Source organism: Capra hircus, chromosome 18 (assembly GCF_001704415.2).
Source record: "Capra hircus breed San Clemente chromosome 18, ASM170441v1, whole genome shotgun sequence".
Lineage (NCBI taxonomy): Eukaryota > Metazoa > Chordata > Mammalia > Artiodactyla > Bovidae > Capra > Capra hircus.
In genome coordinates this window covers 53,393,991-53,404,839 of record NC_030825.1, presented here as the reverse complement: position 1 = coordinate 53,404,839, position 10,849 = coordinate 53,393,991, and the positions used below count along the sequence as shown (strand labels likewise).

At 45.6% G+C, this 10,849-nt stretch overlaps 1 pseudogene across 1 annotated transcript; it reads left to right on the top strand.

Annotated features, from left to right (window-relative positions):
- Positions 404-2,705, top strand: LOC102169412 (annotated as a pseudogene). The gene has a single exon (XR_001296812.2). The product of XR_001296812.2 is annotated as a dnaJ homolog subfamily A member 1 pseudogene (transcript).

Here is a 10,849-nt window from a genome sequence, read left to right as displayed (position 1 = left end):
GTTCAGTCACTCAGTCATGTCCGACTATTATTTGCGACCACATGTACTGCAGCACGCCAGGCTTCCCTGTCCTACACTATCTCCCAGAGTCTGCTTAAACTCATGTTCATTGAGTCAATGATGCCATCCAACCATCTCATCCTCTGTTGTCCCTTTCTCCTCTTGCCCTTAATATTTCCCAGCATCAGAGTCTCTGCCAATAAGTTGGTTCTTCACATCAGGTGGCCAAAGTATTGGAGCTTCAGCTTCAGCATTAGTCTTTCCAATAAACATTCAGGGTTGATTTTCTTTAGGATTGTCTGGTTTGATTTCTTTGCTGTCCAAGGGGCTCTCAAAAGTCTTCTCCATCACCATAATTCAAAAGCATGAGCGGAACTTTCCAGAACGCTCGGTGGAAGGCGGAGGAGTGGCGGCTGCCCGAGCTGCGCACAGCAACGCGCTCCTTCCCGCTACTCCACACCGGCATCGGCCCGCTCACTGGCTGTAGAAAATGTTGAAAGAAACCACTTACTATGATGTTTTGGGGGTCAAACCCAATGCCACCCAAGAAGAACTGAAAAAGGCTTACAGGAAACTGGCCTTGAAGTACCACCCTGATAAGAATCCAAATGAAGGCGAGAAGTTTAAACAGATTTCTCAAGCTTACGAAGTGCTCTCTGATGCAAAGAAAAGGGAATTATATGACAAAGGAGGAGAACAGGCAATTAAAGAAGGTGGAGCAGGTGGTGGTTTTGGCTCCCCCATGGACATCTTTGATATGTTTTTTGGAGGAGGAGGCAGGATGCAGAGAGAGAGGAGAGGTAAAAACGTTGTGCATCAACTTACAGTAACTTTGGAAGATTTATATAATGGTGCAACAAGAAAACTGGCTCTGCAAAAGAATGTGATTTGTGACAAATGTGAAGGCCAAGGTGGTAAGAAAGGAGCAGTAGAATGCTGTCCCAATCGCCGAGGTCCTGGAATGCAAATAAGAATTCATCAGATAGGACCTGGAATGGTTCAGCAAATTCAGTCTGTGTGCATGGAGTGCCAGGGCCATGGGGAGCGGATCAGTCCTAAAGATAGATGTAAAAGTTGCAGCGGAAGGAAGATAGTTCGAGAAAAGAAAATTCTAGTTCATATTGACAAAGCCATGAAAGATGGCCAGAAGATAACATTCCATAGTGAAGGAGACCAAGAACCAGGACTGGAGCTGGGAGATATTATCATTGTTTTAGATCAGAAGGACCATGCTGTTTTTACTCAACGAGGAGAAGACCTTTTCATGTGTATGGACATACAGCAGGTTGAGGCATTGTGTGGCTTCCAGAAGCCAATATCTACTCTTGACAACCAAACCATAGTCATCACTTCTCATCCAGGTCAGATTGTCAAGCATGGAGATATCAAGTGTGTGCTAAATGAAGGCATGCCAATTTACCATAGGCCATATGAAAAGGGTCGCCTAATCATTGAATTTAAGGTAAACTTTCCTGAGAATGGCTTTCTCTCTCCTGATAAACTCTCTTTGCTGGAAAAACTTCTGCCTGAGAGGAAGGATGTAGAAGAGACTGATGAAATGGACCAGGTAGAATTAGTGGACTTTGATCCAAATCAGGAAACACAGCACCATTACAATGGAGAAGCATATGAGGATGATGAACATCATCCTTGGGGTGGTGTTCAGTGTCAGACTTCTTAGTAGGGCCTGTGAATAACACTCACTGCTGGTGTTTTATTTGCAGTAGTGATTGAGTGAAGGACTATAATCATAATATGCTCACTACTTGCTTTTGTTTTAATATTCAACTATAGTAGTGTTTAAAAGTTAAATGAAGAATAAACTCGAATATAAAAGCTCTGACTTTGCCCTGTATGTATGATGACTTCAGTGTGCAAGATAAGTTTAACACTTGTAAAAACGACTTTAAAAAATTTCCCCTAGCACTTGTTAGGCCATACTTTGTGATTGATTTCAGCTATGTACATGGAATAGCTTAGACTGAAATGCCAGGTATATGTATTGACTTCAGTGTATGACCCTGAATTGTTAAGCTATGGAATTAGAACTGTGTTTAACTGGCAGTCAGACAAAGAAATTAATGTGGAGAAGTGTTGGTCTGTGCAGTTGTAGTAAGTGGGATTCATTGTGATGCTTCTGTATTTATCCTATTGCCTCAACTGTTACTTGAAGATGGCATGCTGTATAACTGAATTTAGCCTGTGGTATCAGTGATAGAAATGATACCTTTGTAAGAAGGGGTTTATCATAACTTGCTGCTTCTTGAGGGCTTGCACTTGTAGAATTGCATTCCCTTCTTCTGCTGTGCCATCTTTTATTAATATATATAGCTATTGGTCCTGGTTACTTTTTTTGCTGCGCTCCCCCCCCACCCCCCACTTTGGACCACAGTAAGCCTTAGAGTAGTGACTTCTGGGGCAGGGAAACTTAGAGGTTAGAGTGATGAGATCTTTACATGGAGAAGTAATTTGCATGTATGAGATAGGAAGGTGTTTTTGTAGGTATGTTACAGGCTTACTTTAAACCATTTAACTTACGCTCCAGAGTAACTGTAATTTAATGTTGGTAGTATAGCAAATTATGATGAATAGCTTTAATTGTATGTTTAAAGTCATATGTTCACAAGCTTAAATCTGGTATCAGAATTTAAGCAATTCTTGAAATGTATGAATGTCTCTTTAATATACTGATTACACAGCAAAAACAAACAAACAAAAAAGCATCAGTTCTTTGGTGCTCAGCCTTCCTTATGGTCCAACTCTCACTCCTGTACACAACTACTGGAAACCTTTGTTGGCAAAGTGATGTCTCTACTTTTTAATACACTGCCTAGGTTTGCTATAGCTTTCTTTCCAAGGAGCAAGCATCTTTTAATTTCATGGCTGCAATCACCCTCTGCAATGATTTTGGAGCCCAAGAAAAGAAAATCTGTTACTGTTTCCACTTTACCTGTTTCTATTTGGCATGAAGCGGTGGGACTGGATGCCATAATCTTAGTTTTTTGAATGTTGAATTTCAAGCCAGCTTTTTCACTCTGCTCATTCATCCTCATCAAGAGGCTCTTTAGCTCTTCTTCACTTTCTGCCATTGGAGTGGTATCATCTGCATATCTGAGGTTGTTGATATTTCTCCCAGCAATCTTGATTCCAGCTTGTGCTTCATCCAGTCCAGCGTTTCTCATGATGTACTCTGCATTTAAGTTAAATAAGCAGGGTGGCAATATACAGCCTTGTCATACTCTTTTCCCCAGTTTTGAACCAGTCCGTTGTTCCATGTCCGAGTCTAGCGGTTGCTTCTTGAGCTGCATACAGGTTTCTCAGGAGGCAGATAAACTGGTCTGGTATGCCCGTTTGTTTCTACATCTTCACATTTCCCAATCATTAACTCTTTCTTTAAAAAGTTTTTTAAAAAAATATTTATTTATTTGGCTGCTTTGGGTATGAGTTGCAGTGCACAGTCCTCTCTGATTGTGGTGCAAGGACTTAGCTGCCCCGAGGCGTGTGGGATCTTAGTTCCCTGACCAGGGATCTAAACTGTGTGCCCTGTATTGGAAGGCAGATTCTTAACCACTGGACCACAAGGGAAGCCCCCTAATCATTGACTCTTGAGTCAGCCTTTTACTTCAAAAGACACGGACACAGAGGCTTGTGTACAGTTTCAAGTCCTATTTCCTCTTCCTCAATGGGATGGTGGATTTATGGGTAGGATGGAAGGAAGGAAGTGTTCACCACTGACTGGATGGATGTATGAACAGCTGAGTTGGTGGGAAAACAGATGAACTTATGGACAGGTGTATGGACAGGTGATTGGGTGGACAGATTATTAATTAGAAGAATGATTGATAAGGGTACTGAATTCTACCCAGGCATTCTGTCCCTAAGCCTGTGACCTGTAAGGACTCAACATTTCTACCTCTTCCTCATTTTCCTACAGAGACACTTCCCCAGCCCAATGTCACAGTCAACAACTCAGCCCCAGGAGCATGTGGAATGCATCAGCCTGCACAGCTTGAACCCAAAGAGCACTGTGGCCATCCAGTGGTACAGCCGGGGCCAGAAGCTCCTCACTGGGGGCCACAGGGAGCTGTCCTCAGACCATAGCACACTGTCTCTATGGAACATCACAGGAATGACTCGGGCTTCTACCAGTGTGAGAGCTGCAACTCAGCCACCAGCAGCATCAGCAACCCTAGTCTCATCAAAGTCATTTGTGAGTTGAGGGCCTTGCTAAAAGGTGGGTGGGGACACCACAAGAGTGTGGCTGAGGGGTGAAGCAGGGGTTGAAATCCAGCTGGTTCTGTTGGCCAAGCTGGCGGTGTCTGCCCTAAGGCAGGGGGCTTGTATTATTTGCATAAATGCCTTATATTAGTTGAGGACCCTGTTTGAGTCTCTCCAGGCCAGAGATGCTCCATCCCACTGTGAGACATGTTACCGACTTCTCGGGAGCAGATGGTCCATCTGAGCACTTAGAAAAAGCTTGCAAACCCCATTTGCAGGATATGAAACCCTAGCTCCACCAGCAACGTACAACTCCCCTGGGTGGGAGACTAGGTCACGGATCTCTTTTCAGCACCCAGGTAGGTTCTCAGTAAATATGTGTTAAATGGATGAAATTTTACATTTTTTAATTAATTAATTTATTTCTGACTGTGCTGGGTCTTCACTGCCGTGTGCTGGCTTTCTCTGGTTGCAGTGAGCAGGGGTGTGTTGCAGTATTTGGGCTTCTCATTGCGGTGGAGAGCAGAGTGCAGGCTTCATTAGTTGCAGTACACAGGCTCAGTAGTTGCAGCTCGCAGGTCCTAGAGCGTGAGCTCGGTAGTCATGGCACATGGATTTAGTTGCCTCACAGCATGTGGAATCTTCCTGGACCAGGCATTAACCCGTGTCCCCTGCATTGGCAGGCAGACACTTATCCGCTGCGCCACCAGGGAAATTCCTGATGAATTTTTTTTAATGGCTTATTTGTTCTAGGATCAAGGAAGATCTGTGTGTGACTTAAGACGTGGAGTACTTTATGGTGATTTCAAGATCTGAGGTCTCATGCTAAGAGTGAGGGGCTGGAAACTGGGCTGGCTGTATGAGTTGATGACTGAGAACACAGTCTGCGATGTTAGGGAAACTTGAAGTTGCATCCCAGTCACTAACCTTGGGCATATGTGTTAATTTCTCTAAACTTCTAGCTCTTCATCTGAAAAATGGTGCTACTAATATTTTCTCAGGGACCTTGTGAGAATTAAATGCATGGTAATTTATGAAAGCCTGGCATGCTGCAATCCATGGGATCACAAAGAACTGGACATGACTGAGCAATGGAACTGAACTGAATTTATGCAACAGGCTTCCCTGGTGGCTCAGTGGTAAAAAAAAAAAAAAAAAAAAAATCCACCTGCAATGTAAGAAATGCAGGTTCGATCCTGGATTGGGAAGTTCCCCTGCAGAAGGGAATGGCTATCCACTCCAGTGTTCTTGCCTGGAGAATTCCATGACAGAGAGAGGAATCTGGTGGGCTACAATCCATGGAGTCACAGAGTTGGACGCGACTGAAGGACTAACACTAGCTAGCCAAGACATATCCCAAGCATCATGAGACCAATGCGGTCCAAACTATCATCTCCCCCAACCTACTTCTTCTCTATTCTGGATGTACCTGCTGTTCTAATGGCCCTGAGATTCATCCTGGCCCTGGTCTTCCATACAAAAATCACAAAAGCGCAAAGGTCTCGGGCTTCCTCCCAGTGCCTTGTATGTATGAGCTCATTTACTCCTCCTGCTTCATTGGGAGGTGCCTCCTACTTTATAGATGGAGAGAGCGGACTTCACAGAGGTGAAGTGACCTGCCAAGGCCACCCAGCTAGTGAATGGTGAGGCTGGCATTGGAACTGGGAACCCTGGCTCGAGATTCTGTCTTGCATGCTCTTGGGAAGCCATGCTCATCACTCCTTCCCACAGCGGCCACCTTAGTCCAAACTGCCCAGGTGGCATGTCTCGTCCGGACACCTACAATAGCCTCTTCTTTACTGGTATTCCTTTTCTGTGGTGCCATCCTTCCACCCTACCTACATCAACTCTGCAGCCAGAGTGAGCTTTTAAAAGTGCAAGTTGGGGGGCTTTCCTGACGGTGCAGTGGTTAAGACTGTGCATTGCTACTGCAAGGGGCGCAGGGTCAATCCCTGGTTGGGGAACTAAAGATCCCACTTGATACTTGGTGCAGCCAAAAAAGAAAAGTGCAAGTCAGTGGCCTTGCCTTCCCATTGCTCTTAGAACATATTCAGAACACTCAGGGGACTTCCAGAACCTATGTGATCTGATCCTGTAGGTCTTGGCAGCCTGTGACTCCACTCTGGTTTCTGCTCCCAAACTCCTCTGACTGGAGCCCTCTTCTTGCCCCATCTTGTCACTTCTCATCTCTGTCACTCCCCTGCAAATAGGTCCTGTCCAGGCCCATGGCCCAGCCCTATGCCCATGAGTCTTCTTTGTATACCCAGCCTGGTCTTCTCGCTGAGCTCCCACTCATGTATTCAACTGATATACATTCACTTGACACCTCCACCTCCACTTGGAGTTCTGATGGAAATCTCCAGCTCAATGCAGCCCATACTGCACCCTTCACTCTCCTCAAAACCCACTCTACCGACTTCTTTTCCATCTCATTTGATGGAAACTCCATCCATGCAGATGCTCAGGTCATATTTGGACTCTGACTTCCCTCTCTCCCCATATCCAATCCCATTGGCTCTACCTTGAAGATATATCCAGGGACTTCTCTGATGGTTCAGTGGTTAACACTTTGTGCTCCCAATACAGGGGGCTTGGGTTCAATCCCTGGTCATGGAACTAGATTCCACATGCTGCAGCTAAGACCTGGTACAGCCAAATTAATAAATATTTAAAAAATATATCCTGCAAGACTCCTCCATCCATGGAATTCTCCAGGCTAGAATAGTAGAGTGGGTTGCCATTCCCTTCTCCAGGGGATCTTCCTGACCCAGGGATTGAACCTGGGTCTCCTGCATTACAGGCAGCTTCATTACCATCTGAGCCACCAGGGATGCCCCAGATAATTAAATATTTACAAAAATATATCCAGAACCATTTCTCACCTCCTCCCTTGCCTCCACCTTGGTCTTGCTTGGCCTGTGGCAGTCTTCCAGTTTCCACACTCAGCTTCTATGGTATGTTCCCCTCACCTCCAAACTCAGCTCTCATGACTCTCCTCTCGCTCTCAGCCGCACCAGCCACTTTGTGGTTCCTCGGACAAGCCTGCCGTACTCTTGCCTCAGGATTTCTCTTCCCCTCGGTGATGTCCTCAGGCTCCCTCCCTGTGTTCAGGTCTTTGCTCAGATGCACCTACCCTCACTACACTCTTTCAGATTCTAAACTAGCCCACTCTCCTTCTCCTCCTGGTCTCTTCTGCTCTGTGGTTCCTTTCTCTGACCCCTGCCCTTTATCTCCTAACACAGTAGATAATTTATTTAGTTATCACGCTGATTTTTTCCTCAGTATTTTTTATTTTAAAAAATTGAGTATCATTACCTTCTGCTGTGTAGCAAAGTGAATCAGTTCTATGTACACATATATCCACTTTGTTAGATTCTTTTCCCATATAGGTCATTACAGAGTGCTGAGTTCCCTGTGCTACACAGTAGGTACTTGCTATCTATTTTATATATAGTAATGCGTACGTGTTGATCCCAATCTCTCCCATTTTATCCCTCCCCCTCGAAACCTCTTGTAACCCTAAGATTGTTTTCTACATCTCTAACTCTATTTTTCTTTTGTAAATAAGTTCATGGCTTCCCAGTAGCTCAGTGGTGAAGAATCTGCCTGCCAATGCAGGAAGCTTGCAGAAGACGCAGGTTTGATCTCTGGGTCAGGAAGATCCCCTGGAGGAGGAAACGGCAGCCCACTCCAGTATTCTTACCTGGGAAATCCCATGGATAGAGGAGCCTGGTGGGCTACAGTCCATGGGGGTCGCAAAAGAGTCGTTCATGACTGAGTGACTAAACAACAACAGATAAGTTCATTTGTACCATTTTTTAAAGATTCCACATTTAAGCCACATATGTGATATTTTGCCTTCTCTGACTTCACTCAGTCATACTGATTTGTTTCAATCATCAGTCTCCCCATTAGATGGTCAGATCTATGAGGGCAAAGACCTTGCTTACCTTGTTGCCTGTGCCCTTGGTGACTAGAAGAGTTTGCTGAATGAATGAATGGAACTCTAGTCACTCTGCCCAGGAGACTCACCCTTAGACCTACTGATCTTGGGTTCAACCTTTGGATCTCAGTTTAAATGTCATTACTTCCAGCTCAGCTTCCCTGATTATCCCTGGTTAGATCTGATCTTCCTGGAAGGACCTCATGGAACATTCCATTCTGCTCCTTTATCACACTGGTAAAACTTTAATAATACTTATTTGCCCCACTGTGTGTTTGGGGTCTCATATCTCTCCTAAAGTGTAATTCCAGGATGGCAGGGGATTTCTACCTGCTCTGTTCCAGCTATATCTCCAGTACCTAAAAAAAGTACCTGGCACCCTGTAGGTACTAAATAAATGTCTACTGAATGGGGGAATAGATAAATATGATCCCCAGAGGCTGAATAATGGAGGGATTCAGACTGTGGGCTCTGGCATTAGTGTGTTTCAAATTATAACTCTACCGTGTATGCGATATTGGTTAGGTAGTTTGACCTCCCTGTGCCTCAGTTTCTCCCTCTGAAAAATGGGGATATTAACAAAACCTATCTCATAGTTATGTTAAGCAATAAATGAGATCATAGACTTTACTACTCTTAATCATGGTTCGCCATGACTGTTATATGTTATCTGTTCCTTCTCTGGGCCTCAGTTTTCAAATCTGTAAAATGGAGGGAGAAAAGAGCATACAAAAGTCATGCCCAGTCCAGAGGACCTGAAACTCAAAGCCCTTCTGCCTTGCTCTCCCTCCCAGTCTCTCCCTTTCCCTCTCTCACTTCCCCTCTCTCCTGCAGAGGCTCCAGAGAACAACATGCAGCCAGTCTTCCTCAGCACCACCGTTCCTGCGGGGGGCATCGCGGGGATCACTCTGGGTGTCCTCATCGGTGTGGCACTCACAGGGGTGGCTGGCTACTTTGTCAGGGTCATGAGGTCCCAGCTATCAGCTCTGGGCTCTTCAGAGGTCACAGAGCTGAGACCAAGCATCTGGGGAGTTCAGAGGGCCGCATTGCTGGAAGCCATGTGGGCAGGGAGCTAAGGGATCGCCTAGGGCAGGTCTGTGGGGAAGGAACGTGCCTGAGGACCTGGAGACCAGGAATGGGGCTGGAGGTGGGCACTTCTCACTTGTTCCCAGTTTAGTATAGTGATTAGATCCTCCTAGGCTCCCCGGTTAACAAAAGTGAGCTTAAATACCCGGTCACCATTTTCTAGCAGTGATACTTTTGGAAAAGTGACCCAACTCCTCCTGCCTCAGTTTCCTCATCTGTGAAATGGGGATAAATGTAGCCATAGCAGGCTCTGCTAGTGGCTCAGTGGTAAGGAATCCACCTGCAATGCAGAAGTCGAAGGTTCAACCCCTGGGTCAGGAAGGGCATGTCCGCTGGAGGAGGGCATGGAAACCCACTCCAGTATTCTCACCTGGGAAATCCCATGGACAGAGGAGCCTGGTGGGCTGCAAAGCGTGAGCACAACTGAAGCTACTGAGCACACAAGCACATAGCCATGGAATTGTCATGACAGTTCACTGGCATCACTGGGGCTTAGCCAGTGTCTGGACGTGGTAAACGGTCACTAAGTCTATTATTATTAATAACATTGTTAAAGTAAATGACAATTTATAGCTGATGTAGTGCCCACTAACTTCTAGCTATTTTAGTATTATAATTGCTCAGTGTGCTCAGTTGCTCAGTCATGTCTGACTCTGCAACACTTTGGACTGTATAGCCCACCAGGGTGCAGGCTTCTCTTTGCGGTGGCCTCTCTTGCTGTGGAACACGCCCTAGGGCGTTCAGGCTTCTGAGTTGCAGCTCCTGAGCTGTAGAGGTCACACAGGCTTCTGGTGGTCACACAGGTGCCTGGTCACACAGGCGTTCAGGCTTCTGGTTGCAGCTCCTGAGCTCTAGAGCAAGGGCTCAATAGTTGTGCACGGGCTCAGTTGCTCTGTAGCATTCAAGATCTTTAGCTGAGGCATGTGGGATCTAGTTCCCTCACCAGGAATTGAACCCAGGCCCCCTGCATTGGGAGCATGGAGTCTTAGCCACTGGACCACCAGGGAAATTTCTCACACAGTTATTGAAATGCAGGAAGCAGGGGATAGCTCCTTGAGACCTTGCCTCCATTTTTTTTCCCAGAAGTGAGTTAATTTCCAGGAACCTCTGGAGGTTTGCTTGACCTCCTTCAAGTCATTCTCAAAACTGTGAGGTCGACCCAGATCACCGGCTTCGGTCCTACATTCTGCATGTCCGCCGCAGCACTCTGACTCCCTCGCCCTGATCCCCTGTGACTCCATTACTTTCTAACATCATAGATAATTCAGTTATGCATTATGTAGCTTGCTTATTATTTGTCTCCTCCACCCTTCCCCCATCCCTGCATAAAATGTAATTTCTTTAAGGGCTGGGAGCTGTATTTCATTGCTAACGACGTGCATCTTCTCTAATTAGGACAAACAAAATTGGGCAAATGATGCATATTGTATGAGATCCATATTGTAAGGCCTGCTTTTGTAATCAAAACTGAGAGATTGCAGAGCACTGTGCCAGCCAATATCCCTCCTCTTTTAAAAATCATGTATGGACTTGTTTTCGTGGACTAGCTAGTCAGAATTGGCAGGTCCCCACATTCTGTTCAATTTAATCAATACAGGCTTT